The 18892-nt window shown below is 40.9% G+C and overlaps 1 protein-coding gene and 1 long non-coding RNA gene across 5 annotated transcripts in view; one reads left to right on the top strand and one right to left on the bottom strand.

Annotated features, from left to right (window-relative positions):
* The window catches only part of ENTPD1 (ectonucleoside triphosphate diphosphohydrolase 1), a 104546-nt gene that overhangs the window by 69011 nt on the left and 16643 nt on the right, over nucleotides 1–18892 (bottom strand). The gene's annotated exons all lie outside the window — the stretch shown is intronic.
* LOC113884531 lies at nucleotides 2961–8148 on the top strand. The gene is made up of 2 exons (XR_003508900.1): nucleotides 2961–7440; nucleotides 7990–8148. It is a non-coding gene; the product is annotated as an uncharacterized LOC113884531 (long non-coding RNA).

The raw sequence follows: 18892 nt of genomic DNA on the forward strand, positions 1-18892 counted from the left end.
CATCAACCTGCTCAGAATCACCAGAAAGGTTTGTTAAAGGAAAACCACTGGACCCCACCCTCAGAGTTTCTGATTCAGTATGTCTGCAGTGAGACCAGAGAATGTGTAGCTCTAACAAGTTTCCAGGTAATGCTGGTCCCGGGGCCACACTTTGAAAATCACTGCTACCTCCCACGTAATGGCTGATATTTTCTTAAAATAGAGAGAGAAGCTGTGAAGGCTTTTAGGGGTAACAGTGGGTAAAGACTGTATCCAATGTATTCTTTATAAATATAAAGAAAAAATATGTACAACCATGGGTCTTTCTCCCATGATTTCAGAGGGATTTTCTCTGTGCTATTTTGCAAACAACTCAACATATACCAGGCATACACTTCTCTTTTTAGAAGAGATTGTGAAGATATGTAGGGGCAGCATGCCTACAGTTTCTTCCTCACAGGGAAATTAGGAAACACCTCCAGGCTCCTTTTTAAAGGCAGCCCTGGTTCACCATTTCTGCAGCCAGCCAGATTTGTGAAGCCACCTTCAGGATTGTTTAACACAATGGTGGAAGAGGGGTTAAAGTAGCAGTGAGGGAATTGCTAAGAAGCTCTTCAAAGAAACAAACTTCACAGTCACTCTAGGAAGTTTCAGCAGAGGTTGGTGGGGAGGGGTAGGATAAGGGATTCCAAGGTATGCCAAAGCAAACTACTGAGCCCAGCACCAGCACCCTGGCAAGATGCCAGGCAAGCAAGCAAGACACTATCACTGGAAAAAATAGCTAGAGTGCACATAGATTTTAGCCTTAGCAACTGCTCAGCATGTCAGTGAGATATATTCAGATGTACAGACAAGACATCTTCTCTCTTCAAGGGGAACGACTAGAACAACAGAGGTTTTCTGTGTGCTGTCCTAATCTGGGGGCCGGTAGGGCACTCTAATGGTGCCCAGGACCATCCTGGTTTTAGTATATCTTCAGACCTTTTTTCAGTCTTTTCAGTTCCACTCACTTCCCCTTGTACCATCCCCACTCAGCTTCACTCCTACCTTCTCCACAACCACACAGGCACCCTCTCCTCTAAGACACACTCCCTCCTGGTAACCTCCAGCAATTTTAGTTTCACTTAAATCATTCTTTTTCCTTCCCTGAAGTAATTTTTGTGTCTGATTTCAGCGCCATATTCAGGCTTTGGGGGAATGAATGGGATTTATCTTTTTCAGATTAAAAAGAATCTCAAAGTCGAAAGGATCCTTAGAGTTTCTGCACTTCAAGGTTCCAGCCCTGACTACAGGAGACTCACCTGGGACTTTTTCCAGTCGTACCCAGAGCAATTGTATCAGAATTGCTGGGACTGGGCCCAGGTACTGGTCATTTCAAAAGCCCTTCAGGTGATTCTAATGCACAACCAAGGTTTCAAAATTCTCCTAAGTGGCAACAGTTCTACAGAATTCTTGAAAGATGGATATTTAACCTCTTCAGTAAACTTCTCCGTTGATGGGACAGTCATTGGAGTCAGGACTACACTACATGTCCATGTAGTCCTAGCCTTTGACAGACATCTGTAATTATCAAGAAGCTCTTATCTTGATTCAAGCTTTGTTACATTCTAAATTCTATCCCTTGATCCCAATGAGTTATGAAGCAACACAGAGTATGTTTACTTCTTTATTAATTTTTTTTCTAATCCTCAAAGACAAAGCTATTTATATACAAAACTATGTTCTGTTGGCAAATTTGCTAATCACACTTTCTATGTTCTCATTCAAATCACAGATAGTAAAAAGCAGAGACATTACTTTGCCAACAGAGGTCCATCTAGTCAAGGCTATGGTTTTTCCAGTAGTCATGGTATGGATGTGAGAGTTGGACTGTAAAGAAAGCTGAGTGCCAAAGAATTGATGCTTTTGAACTGTGGTGTTGGAGAAGACTCTTGAGAGTCCCTTGGACTGCAAGGAGATCCAACCAGTCCATTGTAAAGGAGATCAGTCCTGAATACTCACTGGAAAGACTGATGTTGAAGCTGAAACGCCAATAGTTTGGCCACCTGATGTGAAGAGCTGACTCCTTAGAAAAGACCCTGATGCTGGGAAAGATTGAAGGCAAGAGGAGAAGGGGACAATAGAAGGTGAGATGTTTGGATGGCATCACCGACTCAATGGACATGAGTTTGGGTAAACTCTGGGAGTTGTTGATGGACAGGGAGGCCTGGCATGCTATGGTCCATGGGGTCACAAAGAGTTGGACACAACTGAGCGACTGAACTGAACTGAGGAGGTGAACGCCAGGTGAGCAAGTGAAGCTTCATCTGTATATATAGCTACTCCCCATCGTTTGTGTTACCACCTGAGCAGTAACTTTAGATTCTCATAGGAGATAGAATCCTACAGTGAACTGCACACTAGAGGGATCCAGGTTGCACACTCCTTATGAGAATCATCCTGAAACCATTCCTACCCTGTCCCCAGTCCATGGAAAAACTGTCTTCCATGAAACCGGTCCCTGGAGCCTAAAAATTTGGGGACTGCTGATCTATAACCTTTCTTCAATGTGGATTTCATACCATCTTTGACATGATTTGGTAGCTCAGACCAATCTATGTTCAGAAAACATAGAAAGTGTGATTAGCCAACAGAACATGCTGCTGCTAAGTCGCTTCAGTCATGTCCGACTCTATGAGACCCCATAGACGGCAGCCCACCAGGCTCCCCCATCCCTGGGATTCTCCAGGCAAGAACACTGGAGTGGGTTGCCATTTCCTTCTCCAAGTCAACAGAACATAGTTTTGTATATAGAGTTTTGTCTTTGAGGATTAGAAAAAAAAGTTTTTAATAAAAAATCCACTTGCAATGCAGGAGATCCAGGTTTGATCCCTGGCTTGAAAAGATCCCCTGAAGAAGGAAATGGCAACCCACTCCAATATTCTTGCCTGGAGAATTCCATGGACAGAGGAGCCTGGTGGGCTACAGTCTCTGGGGTCGCAAAGAGGCAGACGTGATTGAATGACTAACACTTTCACACATTTGACATGATTTAGCCACGATTCATACTAATGCTAATCCTCTTAGTTCATTCTTATCCAGTCCATATTTCTCCATCTCATCTTTAAGCATATCATGAAAGACTTTGTTATACATCTTTCTCATACTAAAATTCTTACATATAAAAGTATACAACATGTGGGATTTGTCTTTAAAAATTCCAGTACCAACAACAAAAAGACTTAGTGGAAGGGAGAGTAACAGAGGAAACAAAAATCTCAGAACATGTATTGATAATTGTTGAAGATGGGTAATAGGTATGCAGAGGTTTATTATACTATACACTGTTTTTTGTTTGATGTTTTCTATAACTAAAAATTTTGTGAATCTTTTGCTGAAGTAGAGTACACTATTTTTATAAATTTGAGAGACTGCCAAAATTTATTAATTCTAGCCCCCAACTATCCATCTCCCAAATGGGGGTGATTTGATATGACTTGATTTAAAAACTCCATGCCAGCTCAAGTGGTTGGGATCTTTTCTTCCTAGGTTCTAACAAATCTTCCATATTTATTTTAAGATTTTTCCAAGAATTAACTTCATGTGGAATTTCCTGAATCCAATCTCTCCCGTATTTCATAACTTAGATTGCTAACTCTGAGAGTTTAAAGGTCATCTCTGTCATGTTCTTTAAACTCATTTAGAAAAGTCAGGGGCTTTCTTAATAACTTAATAATGCAAGTTTTAGTTTGAATTGATCCAACTGCATTTTTCTAGACTGAAGCAAAATAGAAGTTCAGAGTTCCAATTCCTTTGTGAAATCCATTGTCATTGTGCATCTCCCTTCCTGCTCATGTTCTTGAACTGAATCATAACCAAAATAACTTTTTTTTGATTTGTTATCTTTAGCATTTTTTCTTGCATGCCTAATCTCCAGATGATACTTGGCCCAAGTGACACTATTTTTAAAAGAATTCTCCTAGCTTCTAAACATTTTCTCAATTACTCACTATTTTTCCTCTATTGTACAATATCTGGGGAAATTTTTTTTTTTATAAAAGTTATGGTCCTCATAGACATTTTTAGAAAATAGAGAAACACATAAAAGAAAAAACTCACCCATAATTTCTGAGCTCCTTATCAAACTCCTTCTGGTCAAATGAATGTTTTAAATGTTTATCTTCTCTTATCTATTAAGATTACTTGTGATTATGTAAGTAGATTTCTCATTTAGTTGATTATTTCATTTTTAGACTCAACTTTTTTGAGCCATATTCTTTACCAAATCTGGCCATGGAATCTCACCTATCATCTTTCTGATTTTTTTTTAATCTGCCTTCTTAAAAATTGAAGCCATGTGTCTGGTTGCCTTGTATTTCTCACCTTTAGGATTATTAATGCCTAAATAAACTAGTTATTTCTCCTACATTTCTAACCATATCTTTCTTTTCAATCAGAATTAAATCAAGGAAGAAGGGCACTAATGAAGGCTTCACAGGTGGCTCAGTGGTAAAGACATACAGGATCAGAGGTAGATGAGAGGCTCAGAAATGAGGCCCTCAGGTATCACATCTACTTCACCAGCACCCAGTTTTACCCAGCACTCACCCTGTCTCCTTCCTACCTCCTCAGGTGAAAAGAGAAGGACTACAGACCAGAAAAGCTCCCGTCACGCTCACAGTCACATCCAGCATCATTTCTTATGTGTTTGCTGGGTACCAGGGACTGTGCTAAGCACTTTACATGCATTATTTGTGAAAGCCTCCAACACTGTAGATACCATCAGACCCTTTTTTGCACTTGAGGAAACTGGGAGTCAGAATATGCTCATGGTCACACAGACACTGAGTGCAGAGCTGGAATCTGAACACAAGCTTGTCTGAGTCTGGCAAGTCCACGCTCTTAATTATCAGGAGGAACTGATAATCATCTAATTCTCTTCTATCCCTCCCACCCCCACCTACTACCCACCCACTTCCTTCAGCCAAGCAGAACCAGTTTACGTAGCCATCCTCTGAGAAAAGTTGCAATGAACTATTTCTGTCTCATAAGTTGTTAGGTTGGGTTTTGTGGCTGACCTTCATATCCTGTGATCTTATGATCTTGACCACAATAGGTTGTTCCAGCAATTTCTGCTTAAGCCAAAGCTTAGGCTGGGTTTCATGATCTCAGTTAATATCTATAACAAAACTATAAACTAAGTACTCATATTTTAATCCCATTGTATGGGTGGAAAACTGCTATTCAGAGAAGTTAAGTTACCAACCTGAGGTCAAACAGCTAGTAAAGGGCAGAACTAGGACTGGAAGTTGGTTCATCTGCTCTATCTCCTTTCGGGAGAAAGATCAATGGAGTTGGCCTGGAACAAGAAACCCTCTTGAAATCAATTTGTGACAACAGAGGGGAGTTGTCCAGCCACCACAGCAGAGAACAGAATCAGAGAAGAGAGGAGTGTTTTCCGTGGAAGAGAGATCGGAGGTGGATACCTCCACAGTAGCTGTCTTGTCATGTGAGCTGGTGCTACACCTTCATCAAAGGGGTCCCCAATCCAGCTGATATGTAGCAGTAGAGTCTATTATCTGTATTTCCTGACTAATCCATATGGGGAAGTAAACAGGCAAACGAATCCAGTCCTTGTCACCTGTGCCTGACACAGACACACTCTTTAGGCTTAAACTCCCTGCAACACACCCCATCCCAAATCTGGTCTGAAGGATGGAGTGACCTTGGAACCTTGCAGATCCTGATCCTTGAATCCTACCTTCAACCCAGCCTCCTGCTTTACTTCCTCTCCCGATAATAACTCTTGCCTCCTTCCTCTTTGTCTGCCAGCTTCAGGAAGAGGATATGGAGGCCTAGGGTGCTTTCAACAGGCCCTCGGTGCCCTGGATGTACATCAAAGGTTTCCTGGAAGAACAACAAGTTGGATGCAGTGGGCAACTCAGAAGGCCATACAAGTATTGGTCTCCAGCATTTCCACTTCCTGGGTCTACCAGGGTCTTGGGGTGGTGGGGAGTAAATCCAGAATCTTTCCCCAGCTTTCACACCTGCAGGTAGAGCCCCTATTCTCTACAAGAGACCTCAGAGCTCACAGACATCCCCACATCTCTGAGGTTGGCCAGAGCGAAGAGTTACTGGTGAGAGTAAGTGCTGGAAATGCTGACAACAAACCATGGAGTGCATTTTTAGTGCTCCCATAAAGTCTGTGTATTCTAAGGATCTTGTATACACAGCTGGTGCTGGTACTGCGTCTTCAGATACCACACACGATGGGCTATTCCAAGAAAGATCCAGGAATACAAAAAGCAGGATTTCTTGGCTTCAGGTCTCTTCCCTTTGAAACTCTGTTTTATGAAGAGTTTGGCAAAGGGACAAATTGCTACCCAGATCTTTCCTACTGAAAAGCAAACAAACACACACACAAAACTGAACAAGAAAATCACTTGGTTATATAAAGCATTCCACCCTCAGGAAGACAGGATATAGTAATCAGAAACAGAAAAAAAGGAAAAAATTGACTAGGAACCTCTATATATATATTTTTTTACATAGACGGTCTATTTCCTTCCACCCCTATTCCAGGGTCCTCTGCTGTTCTATTTCTTGGTTACCAAACTGTCCCATCTTCAAATCTGTTCCTCCTTTCCATAATCAGCAATATCTAGAAACTGAGTTCCCAAGACAACCACAAATATTTGTTATTCTTTTTGTCATGTGATTTGCCTTAAAAATAAACTCAGATATTTTTCCTACCATCAAAATGACAGGAAGAATGTAAATGGATATTGGTTTTTTTATGCATACCTATGAAATAACTAAGGCACAATGCCACTTGGGCAAAATTTCTAGGAATACTGTGAAACTCCTAAAACAGAAAATAATATAAAAACTGGGTGTGTTAGAAGATTATTCCATGTTTAAAATGGAACAAGCAAAAGAAGGCTTGGGGGAAATGGATTAGAATAAGCAGATAAAGTTTACATGCACCCAAACAAGTAGAAAATGTTTTCCTTTAGAAAGGGAGAGGCGAAGAGCAGAGGGAACATTTGCTCTGAGGTCTAGTCAAGGTTTAGCCTCTTTCTGTTGAAATGCCCCCTTGATGTGCCAGCCAAGGACCCCCAAAGACCTCCATTTGAAGCTGACAGTACTTGAAACCAATTCACAAACAATATTTGTTTTCTGTTCTCATGTGACTCTGGAGTGGTTGACCTTTAGGGAATAATGGATAGAGTCTCTATTAAGGCTCCAACATGGTAATGACCCCACTACACAAATTATTGTGAATTAGGGAGCTTTCAAATTAAATGAGATTCAACAAATGGCATTGTCACAATGGCAACAGTGATACTCACAAAACTTTACATTTTGATGGTCTTGACAAGAGTTTGCAAACACGCACTTACGTCCATTCTCTTTTCTGATTTCCAGAGAAACTCTACAGGACACAGAAGAAACACACACACACACAAATCCCATATTCAGGTATGTAAAAGCTGAGGCTAAATAGCAAGGGGACTTGTCCACCCTGTACGTGGCAGGGTTGTACAATTCAACCAAGGCTTCCACGTCCAGCCCCACGTCCTTTTACCTTAGATGTTCTCTATGGCTCCACCTCACCATTCCCATTATCATCCAAGAATCCCAAAACGAATAGAATTTGTGACACAGAGGACTGGAAGTTTAAAAACCATCCTTAGAGCTTTTAGAGAATTCAGTGCAGAAGTAAAACAACAGAAAGATTGTGGGGAAACAAACAGGAAGTGTTCAGATGAACTAATGCAGGATGAAGTCAATAAGGCAACAGGGAAATTCTCTCTCTCTTCCTCCTTCATGTCCTCTCTACTCAGAACTTCCTCAAAGGGCCTATTCTAAGATTCAGGACTTCCCCAAATGACCGTTTCATCCAATATTGGATAGTCTCTTAAATTCCTCTGGCTAACCTTCCTGACTGACCAGGAGCAAGTTTCCAATGTTTTCTTGGAACTACCATATCAGTACCAGTCACATTCATGTCATTATCTCCTTTGACAGATGTCCCTTATATTACACGGCCTCTGGATCCTTCCCCATTCTGGACACATCCACCCACCTACTTTGTCAACATCTCACTTTCAGTGTGATGCACAGAGGAAATGTACCACCCATAATGTGATTTTCAGTTCTTCACTCCATAAATCAATCAAAAGTAAATTGGTATGTACTGAATCACGAGGGAACTTTGGGGGTGATGGGAATGCTCTATATCTTGATGGGGATAAAAAGGGCTGTTGTAAATGACGTAGTGGACGTCAAGCTCTTAAAAGGGTCCTTTATGTGCTCGTGTTCAGTTGCTTCAGTAGTATCCAACTCTTTGCAACCCCATGGACGGCAGCCCCCCAGGCTCCTCTGTCTGTGGGATTCCCTGCAGGAATACTAGAGTGGGTCACCGTGCTATCCTCCAGGGGATATTCCTGACACAAGGATTGAACCTCCATCTCCTGCATCTCCTGCATTACAGGCAGATTCTTTACCACTGAGCCATTGGGGAAGCCCAACTCCTTTACGCATCACTTCAAATCAGTGCCTTCATGGCACTATCTCTGCAGTGTTACCTACACACTTCAGAGCAGTGTATTTGGAGAAAGACTTTAACAAACTGGAGGAAAGAAGGTCCAAAGAAAAGAAAGAAGCTCTTGTTCACTGAGCTTCCACCAGCGTTTTGTCCCTCTCTGTTTGCCCTGTCCAGCTTTGCCCTGCTCTGGGAAAGATATCGGTTTTCATCCTGAGGATGAAAACTTCTGGAATTTATTAGGAACCCCATCTAACTTCTGGAATATATTAGGAACTTCTTCACCTTAGTGGGAGAGCATCTGGAAAACCATGATTGCTCCCATGCCTGGTGTTAATTGTTCTGGAAAGAATCTCATGTCCCCTCTGGAAGAATCTGGGCAAACTTCCCTAGCTAAATCCATCCCAAAGTCTGTAACAGTCTGTCTGGCTATCCAGGTACTGGTCCTCATTTCATTTCCACCCGAGGACGAGAGTCTGGCCATATATGTTGACCAAATTGTTAGGGGGCTGACTCCCTCTACTGGTCCACTCCTTTTACATAGGACCTAAATTCAGTTTCTGATGTTCTCTCTGTGCTTATGCAGACAGATCTCCCTACCTGACAATGTGGCCACAGACCAAGAATGTACTTCCCAGACACCCCAGAGCTGGACCCCACTCCTCAGATCCAAACCCTTCAACATGGCCATGGGCTGGATCAAACATGAGTTTATTCCCCTCCCTTGGACATGACCTGAACTAATCAGGGCAACTTCCTTTCACTCTCTCCCATCTGCAGAGATGAGGCAAATCTCATGTCAACAGATATTCCATTTAGAACACTGACAGGAAGGAAAAAACATACAAAGGGCAGACATGTGAGCTCATAGAGCAAAGCCAGGAATTTAGGATTTAGTACAGGGGCAAATAAGTCTAAAAATACTAATAGAAAAACTTTGATCGGTGCTATTTTATAATTTCATTCATCCATTCATTCACTATGCACTCACTCATGCTTGCACTGATCTGAATCATATTTGATTGCCTGGAATGTGAGTGGTTCTAGATACATAAACAGGAATAAGACTTAATCCCTGCCCTTAAAGAACACAAAAATTAACGCTCAGAATGTCAGTGTCATCATCTTGACCTATTAAATATATTTTTAAATGCTTGGTGTGCTCTGTTAGAGAAAAGAGAAAGATGCAGTACACTTTAGTAAATTAGAGAATTCCGTTCAACAATATCAGCTATAATTAGCACAAAATGTCATGTGTGAGCTTCATTTCTTTAGTGACAGTACCGTTAGCCTTGAATCTGGCGTTTCTAGGTCTGCATCTCACCTTTGGCCCCCCTAGTTATACCAGGCACTGGCCTCACTTCCTTACTTGCAATATGAGAATAACGGTAGTTCTCATAAGATTATTATAAAGGGCAAATGAGGTAATATATACAAAATGCTCAACATGGTGCCTGGAATAACCCTGTTTCTGTTGTGTTTTCCTCTTCAGATATGCATATTATACTTTTATTTATGCACTTAATATTAACAAGATCTTTCCATTTTTCAATTTTATCTTAGCACCTCCATTTGGGATTAACAACATCTAAGGTTAGGGGCTTCCCTGGTGGCTCAATGGTAAAGAATATGCCTACAATGCAGGAGATGTGGATTCGATCTCTGGGTTGAGAAGATCCCCTGGAGAAAGAAATGGCAACCCACTCCAGTATTCTTGCCTGGGAAATCCCATGGACAGAGAAGCCTGATGGGCTACAGTCCATGGGGTCACAAAGAGTTCATGGGCATGAATTAAAGACTAAACAACAATAACAAGGTCAAGTGCAACTGGCCTTGAAAAGAAAATCCTAAGAAGTTAAAACAGTAACCAACAGAGTCTCCCACCCCGAACCCTTCACTAGACACTTCTATCCTTGACTACCTCCCTGTTCCTTAAACAAACCATGCCTCTTCCTGACACAGAGCTTGACACGTGCTGTTCCCTTTTTCTGCTCTATGTTCCCCTTGCCACATTCTCACCCAGCTTCTGCCTTCTCATTTCTTAGATCTTCACTTCACTTCACTTAATTGTACCTCACTTTTGCTGGGTACCTGCTGTTCTCCTGACACTATAATGACTGCTTTCATGGACTTTCTTATTCAGTCCTTGCAACAGACCCTGAGCCTCTAGCCCCATAGAGGCTTTACACCAATAATTGGATGACCTGTGGAGACAGGACTCAGATGCAGACTCTGTGCCCCATCTCCCTGTCCCCACTCTCCTTCACCCTCTCACCTCCCTGCACCCTCTTACCTCCCTATGCCCTCTACCTCTTTATCCCTCACCTCCCTGACCCTCACCTCCCTGGTACCCATACCTCCCTGCACTCCCACAAAAAAATAGTAATCAACAAAAGGGATAAACATACCCATAACCCTAATCAAAAACCGCCCAGAAATTAAAATTTATGAGAAACTTCTCAAAACTATCACCTACTAGGAAAAGAAACACATGAAACTTCCCAGGTTAAAACTAAACCAATTGTAGGAAACATTAATGAGAATATCCCATTCAAGTTTCAGTGTTTCAAAGCACATCTGGAGTCTGCATTAAGTTACAGATACTATGCTTAGAGTGAGATTTGGACAGCTAAAAGCTGATCCAAAGCTTTCCAAAACATTAGCCAACTGGAGCTTGACGGAAGAGGGAAATACAGTAGGAGACTTGGGCCTCTTCAGACTGGAGAATGACAGACACGGAAGAGTCATGATATCCTTGCAAATATCTAAGGGTCTATCCTATGGAGGGAGATTTAGGTTTGGTCCGTCTCTTTGGCCCACAGGACAGAACTGGTGCTACTGACAGAGGAAAAATGCAGGGAAGGAGAAATGTTTCAATTAGACTTTATAACGATCATATCTTTCTAACAGAGCTGTCTAATATAGTAAGACAACTTTCTCTGGGAGGTCGGGGAGGTAAAGTATAGGAGAGTAAGAAGAAACCTTAAAGATTCAAAAGAAAGCCCAATGTGATTGAGAAGCTCGACTGTGGATATGCCCAGACCATGATAACTTTTCCAGACATCCACAGTAGGAAAAGTAAAACAATGATCTAAGAACCATTAACAATAAAATGAGGATAATAATAATATTAATCTGATAGAATTGTGTGATGATAATAATAATACATAAAGAAAAAAGTCTTCAACATGAAAGGCAGAAATGAAAACAAACAACAGTGATAAAAAGAGAAAACAGAGAGAATAAAACTTCAATTTTTAGCCTCAGAGAAATAAGAAAATATTATATCTATGAGGCCAAAAGAGTGTACAGCTTTGTTTAAAGAAACCACCAGGAAATAAAAACAAGCTTTTAGAAATTTAAACCATAAAAGCTGAAATAAGAAATTTTTAAATGTTATGGTTGAAAGATAAAGTTGAGGAAATACCCTGGAAAGTAGAGCCAACTGTCAAAGGAGAGAAAACAAACGAAATTTAATTAACATGAGAGACAACATCTGACTAATAGGCCTTCCAGAAAAGAAGAACAGAGAACAGCGTGGGAAGGAAATTATCAAAGAAAACATATGAGAAAATTTCCCCAAACTGAAAAATCTGAATTGCCAGATGGGAGGGGCTGAATGCCCAACACAATGGATGAAAAACACACACCAAAGTACACCAGCATAATTTTCAGTACACAACGGATAAATAAAAATCCTAAATGCTTCCTGGAAACGAAGGGTGGGGTGGAAGGAACAAGTGATATAAAAATAATTGGGAGTTAGAATCGCATTGAACTTCAAAACTCTGATACACAAAGGCCTCGACATTTTTCCCCCAGTACACCTTTTCTCAGGAAGTTACTGAAGGATGTGCTCCACCCAGATGAGGTAGTGAACCTAGAAAGAGGAAGAGATATAGTACAAACCAAGAATCAACACAGGAGAAAGGTCAAGGGAAGTCCAGGAGGACAACTATAAAGCAGGCCAAGAGACCAGCCAGCTTAGACTGGAACAAGACAATGGATTCAGAAAGGCAGGGGAGGCGGGGTGGGGGGTGGGGGCGGTTAAAAAAGAACAGACAGGAAAAGAAAAGGGACAAAAAAGAAAAGATTTACTAACTATACAGGAAATTATATCAAAAGTTTTACCAAAAAAGAATTGCTATCAGAGACACAGATGAAAAAATGTCCCATGTGCCACAACTACTGAGCCCATGATTTCTAGAGCCTGTGCTCTGCAACAAGAGAAGCCATAGAAAAGAGAAAACCATACACAGCAAACAGAGAGTAGCCCCTGCTCACTGCAACTAGGGAAAGCCCATGCAAAGCAATGAAGACCCAGTGTAGCCAAAAATAATTAAACATAAAAGAATAGAAATATATTTTTTTTAAAAAAAGGAAGAGGTAGATAGTCATGCACAGAAGGAGATGTGGAGGGAGACACATGGAGAGGAGAATGCCATGTGAGGATGGAGACAGAGATTTGGGGTTGTATGGCTGCAAAGCAACAGACAAATTCTGCAAAGCATTGTCAGTAGCCACCAGATTCCAGGGGAGCTGCTGACACCCTCATTTCAAACATTGGGCCTCCAGAACTGTTGCTTTAAGCTCCCCAATTTATGGTTCTTCATTACATTATGGTAACCCTAGGAGACTTGCTAGAGTACTTATTATTAACAGGAGCCACTTTAAGGTACTCCTAAAATTCCAGGTTTTATAAACATACGCTTATGAGTTTTTTTGAACTGATGCGAAGAAAAAAAGGAAAGCTTATTTTTATCCTTTTTACCTTTATTGGACTTAAAAATGAAAGCTGAAGATAAAACAACTTTGTTTAACTCTGTGCTATGTGAAATTATGAAACTATGAATATATTATGAATACATTAATTCTGTAAAATATTAAAAAAATACTTCATTTGAAAGGAAATATCATCAGAAAGGAAATGAGTTATATTTAGAATACCAAGCAATGATGGAATGGAATATTTCACGCCACGTTTCTTTTATGCATGCATTAGCTCGCTGGCTGTGCTAACATGTTAGTTATACTGTCTCGCCCCTTCCCCAACCCCCAACCCTGGTATAGCTGAATCCAAAGAGTGGTGGAAAATGGTAATCAACATTTCCTTACAAACATGTACTTGGCCCAGATAAAGTTTTAACTAAAACTTAAAAAACAACAAAAAAAGAGACCTTATTAACACCAGTAAAAATGAAACGTCACACAGGAAAGGAAATCTAAGCCACAAGCAACACTTAACTTAGATTTCTAAGGTAAATATCAGATTCTGACTGAACCAGAAATTGTGATATCACCATACAGTGGTGGTGGTATGGAGAGAACAACCCTGGGGGAATGTAAGAAAGCAAAGCACTCAGCTACCACAACAGGAAAGCAACAGATAACATCTACTAATAAATTAGCAGAGTAAGCACAAATGCCAAAAGAAATCCTAAAAAGATTTAAAGGGTTAATCTGCAGAACAGGACTTAAGGGTAAGGGGGCGGGCAGAAAGTGATGGCATGGGTGACTGCAGTTCTTTGCTATGATTATTAAACTTGACTTGCTTCCCTGATAGCTCAGTTGGTAAAGAATCCACCTGCAACACAGGAGACCCTGGTTCATTCCTGGGTTGGGAAGATCTGCTGGAGAAGGGATAGGCTATCCACTCCACTATTCTTGAGCTTCTCTTGTGGCTCAGCTGGTAAAGAATCCGCCTGCAATGCGGAAAATCTGGGTTCGATCCCTGGGTAGGGAAGATCCCCTGGAGAAAGGAAAGGCTACACATTCTAGTATTATGGCCTGGAGAATTCCATGGACTATGCAAAGAATCGGACAGGACTGAGTGGCTTTCACTTCACTTTAATTATATGCATGCATTACTTTGATAAAATTTGATATTGACTTCTTAAAGAGAAATCCTGCCAGTATATCAAATTAAAAAACTCCTGCAGCCACTGAACTAGTTGATTATCAAGGTCTGTAATTCTTTGAGACATATTTGATGTCCTCATGTTCCCTAGTGGAGCTATTGATCTGTGCTGGGAAACTTCATTTACAAGGCAGACAAAGGAGAATTGTAGCCAATCTTACTATTATGACACTAAGAGTTTAGTGGTTTTCAGTTTTGCAAACACCTGTTCTTTTTTAATCCAATATAAGTTTCTTGTTTCATTTTCATTCCTACTTTCATCTGCTCCTGTTATTTGAAATTCAGATTTATTTCTTACCTGCTTAATTATTTAGTAGTCAGTAAGTTACTTTCCATTTAACATTAAAATTTTTCCGTAACAATTTTTTATGATTGCAAAATATTATATGCTTACTTTTAAAAATTTGGAAAATACAGAAATAAAAGAGGAAAATAAAAACCCACTCATAAATATTCCTTTTAATACTTCATTATATATTTGCCAGTCTTCCTCCTGTGTATATTTAATGTCTACATTTATAAATTTTTTAACAAAATGGGTCTTGATTGTTCAACTTTATAACTTGTTTTTTTCTTAACAATGCTTTTTTCCTTTTGTCCTTGGAAATTCTTTTACTATATCATTTAATTATTTGATTGTTTCACCTAGGCATGTACATTATGTTATTTCTAATCGTTCACTATCACAAACCATGCTCTAATGAGTATCCTTGAAGGTACATCTATGCACATATCCAGGTTGCTTCACTTAGGGTAAGTTCTGATGTGCTTAGTAGATGTGCTGGGTCAAAGTGTACACATTTTTAAGGTTTTGAATAATTATAGCCACATTTCCCTCTAGAAAAGCTTACCCACTGCATTCTGGCCAACAATTTGGCAATATTAATTTTCCCACCTCTTCAACAACAATGAACATTTTTTTTAAATGAAAAACTTTTCCTATTGATATGTGAGAAATGCAGCCCTGGTTGGGTGTTTAGGAGTCAGTGGAAGACCTTCTAGAATCTGTCTTGGGGATCTTCTGGGATATGCAAGTGGTATGTTTCCTTGACATCTAAGATCATTTTACATATTAGGATGAATCATAAGAAAGTGCCAATTAGAAAACAGTCAGTTTCAAAAGCTTCAACCTAATAAATTTATTTGTCAATTGGGGAAGGTCTCTTAGGTTAAGAACTGACCAAACTGCCAATGCCTTTTAAAAGTGTCTCAGTTACAGAAGAGCCACCAGTACAACCTGCTCTAATGTAAAGGCCTTGCTGCGTTTCTGCCCACTGGCTGGATGGGGTGGGCTGAGTCAAAGTGAACCATGACTGGCTTAGGAGGGGGACTCGGTCATGGAGTCCACTGACAGGTGGCTTTGCTTTAGAGAAGCACTACTGTGAAGCAGCATTCTAGAAAGAAAGTATAAAATCAGGAAGGGTAAAAAGAAGTCAGAGAAACCTCAGGAACACTTCATGTGTGTGAAGGAATGTCCAGAGGGTGTGGCTCTTGACTAATAAAGAAACATTTACAGCCCCAAAGGGGAAGGCACCTGAGGAGTACCATCGTCTCCCATGAAAAAAAAGTGTCTCTAACCGTTCAGAGTTCACGTGCACAGATGAATTAGAGAACTAGTGGCATAAGTGGGAGCTGCAGAGTTTGCAGGGAAAAAGTATATGTCATCAATGTCAAGAAGTTCTGCAGGACATCACTAACAAGGAGGCATGGTGTCAAGGAAAGCGGTCTTTCAAAAGACAGAGCAGCTGGACTCCAAAACACTCAGCCACTGACAAGGTGGCTTGGGCACATTCTTTCCCAACTCAGGACTTCAATACTTCTGTCACTCAGATACTGCTGCAATTTGGAGATCAATTTACAAATTCTACTTTTAGGAATTTATCCTAAAGAAATCTTGTGAGATGACCCACAACAGTTTTTGTAATAGTAAAATATTTGGAAATTTCCTAAATATTCCACAAAAGGTAATGGTTAAATAAATATATGGTATATGTTCAAATAATGGAGTACTATACATGGTCATTAAAAATCATGGTGGACTTCCCTGGTGGTCCAGGGGTTAACACTCTGCCTGCCAATGCAGAAGACAAGGATTTGATCCCTGGTCTGGGAAGATTCCACATGCTGAGATACAGCTAAACCCATCCATCATGACTACTGAAGCCTGTGTACCCTAGAGCCCATGTGTGTGTAAGTGTGTTAGTCGCTCAGTCGTGCCCGAGTCTTTGCGACCCCATGGACTGCAGCCCACCAGGCTCCTCTGTCCATGAGATTTTCCAGGCAAGGATACTGGAGTGGGTTGCCATTTCCTTCTCCTAGAGCCCGTGCACCACAAAAAAGAAGCCGATGAAACGAGTAGCCCATGCACCGCAACTAGAGCAGACCCCGCTCAGTGCAACTAGAGAAAGCCCATGCACAGCAACGAAGACCCAGTACAGCCCAAAATAAATTAATTGATTTAAAAAAATCTTACCCCAAAACAATTTGATTGTCCTAGCAAATTATAAAGTAAAATATAAGATTACAATCAGTGTGGATAAGATGGCTCCAAATTTTTAGAAAATAAGTAATAACAATAAGTAGGAGAAAACAGAACAAAAGGGAAGTTAAATGACAATGATGTATGAACAGTGAGCTTACAGAGGATTTTTGTTTTCTTATTTGTTCTTTATATATCCCAAATTTTATTTATTTATTTTTTTGTTTTAAGCACTTAATTTTATTTATTTTTAAGTAAAAATTTTATATATTTAATTATTATTTTTTTTACTTTACAATATTGTATTGGTTTTCCATAAAAAAACTTGTATTATTTGTGTAATTTTAAAAGGCAGCAATACAATTAATTATATTTTAATGAAGAGATCTGAGAATACTCAAGGGGCCTTCCAGCACGAACATTCATTGAGTCTTCTTAAAATGCCAAATGCAGAAATATCTAGACCACACTTGAACTGTGTGAGACCCGGGCTCACACAGGAGGAGACCCGGGTTCAATCCCTGCAGGAGACCCGGGTTCAATCCCTGGGTCAAGAAGACGCCCTGGAGAAGGGAATGGCACCTCATCGGGAAATCCCATGGACAGAGGTGTTTGGTGGGCTACAGTCCATGGAGTTGCAGAGAGTCAGACAGGACTGAGCAACTGACACTTTCTTCACGTCTATCCTGCCCTTATCTTGTCTTAGGGTGCATAATTCTCCAAATCATTGGATTTTGCAAACAGATATACCATATGAAACCATAAGGCAGTTCTGGAAAGTGCAACAGTGACTAGGAGCCTGGTGTTTGGGCTGTCTTCATAGTCTGAATCCTGGAGTGAGCTTACTGAGAAAGACACATGTGTAAAAGAGTACACACTTCTTGGCCCTGTAGGGCTTCCGCCTTTCAAAGAAAATGACTGCCATATGGATGGTTTATCAGCACCAAGTTATAAGCCTTCCTATAAAATTTGCCTTTCTCAAAAAACTTTACAGAGAGCTGATGATAGAGGCTGTAAATAGGATACCCGGGACAGAAACTGGCTATTTCTAGCCAAAGTGAACATTTGCTGTATTGTCTGCCAAAAATCCGTTTCCTCTTCTTCTGGTACCAGGACTCTGAATTTCCTTTGAGGAACCATGCCCCTCTCACACTCAGCCATGTTCTCCAGATATCACTGGGGAGAGGAGAAGCAACAGGATCAAGTCCAGTGAGAATTTGGCTCCCAGCACTCCACCAAACGGGCTCTTACGGAGCTCACCATGGACCTCCACTGTGTTGAATGCAATGGTCACTTCTCAGTTTCACTTTATTTGACCCATGAGCAGCATTAGATCCAGCCAACCACTCCCTCCTCTTCCTTAAAAAAAAAAAAATTTCTTTATTTATTTTATTTTTGGCTGTGCTGGGTCTTCATTGGCTTTCTCTAGCTGGGTGAGTGGGGGCTATTCTCTAGTTGCAGTACACAGGCTTCTGCTGTTGCAGAGCACAGGCCCTGGGGTGCACAGGCTTCGGTAGTTGTGGCAACTCAGTAGCTGCCGCATGCCAGCTCCAGAGCGCAGGCTCCATAGTTGTGGTACATGGGCTTAGTTGCTCTGCGGCACATGGAATCTTCCTAGACTAGGAATCAAACTGTGTCCCCTGCACTGGCAGGCAGATTACCAACCACTGGACCATCAGGAAAGTCCCTTTCTCGTCTTAACACACTTGGCTCTCAGGACAACATACTCTCCTAGTTTATTCCCTCCCCCCACCCCAACACACACACACACATAGACACACTTTCTCTATCTTCTTGGATGATTTCTCTTCTTGTTCCCAGTCATTAAATTTGTAGCATTCCAAGGCTCCGTCCTTGGAGCGCTTTTCTATCTGCACTCCCATGGTGGTCTCGTCCAATCTCACTGCATTAAAATCCAGTCTCACTGAGTTTCAGCACCACCTAACACACCTGGGGATGGTGACTACCTGTTTGTGGTGGGCTGGGTCCT

This window comes from Bos indicus x Bos taurus, chromosome 26, assembly GCF_003369695.1.
Source record: "Bos indicus x Bos taurus breed Angus x Brahman F1 hybrid chromosome 26, Bos_hybrid_MaternalHap_v2.0, whole genome shotgun sequence".
NCBI lineage: Eukaryota > Metazoa > Chordata > Mammalia > Artiodactyla > Bovidae > Bos > Bos indicus x Bos taurus.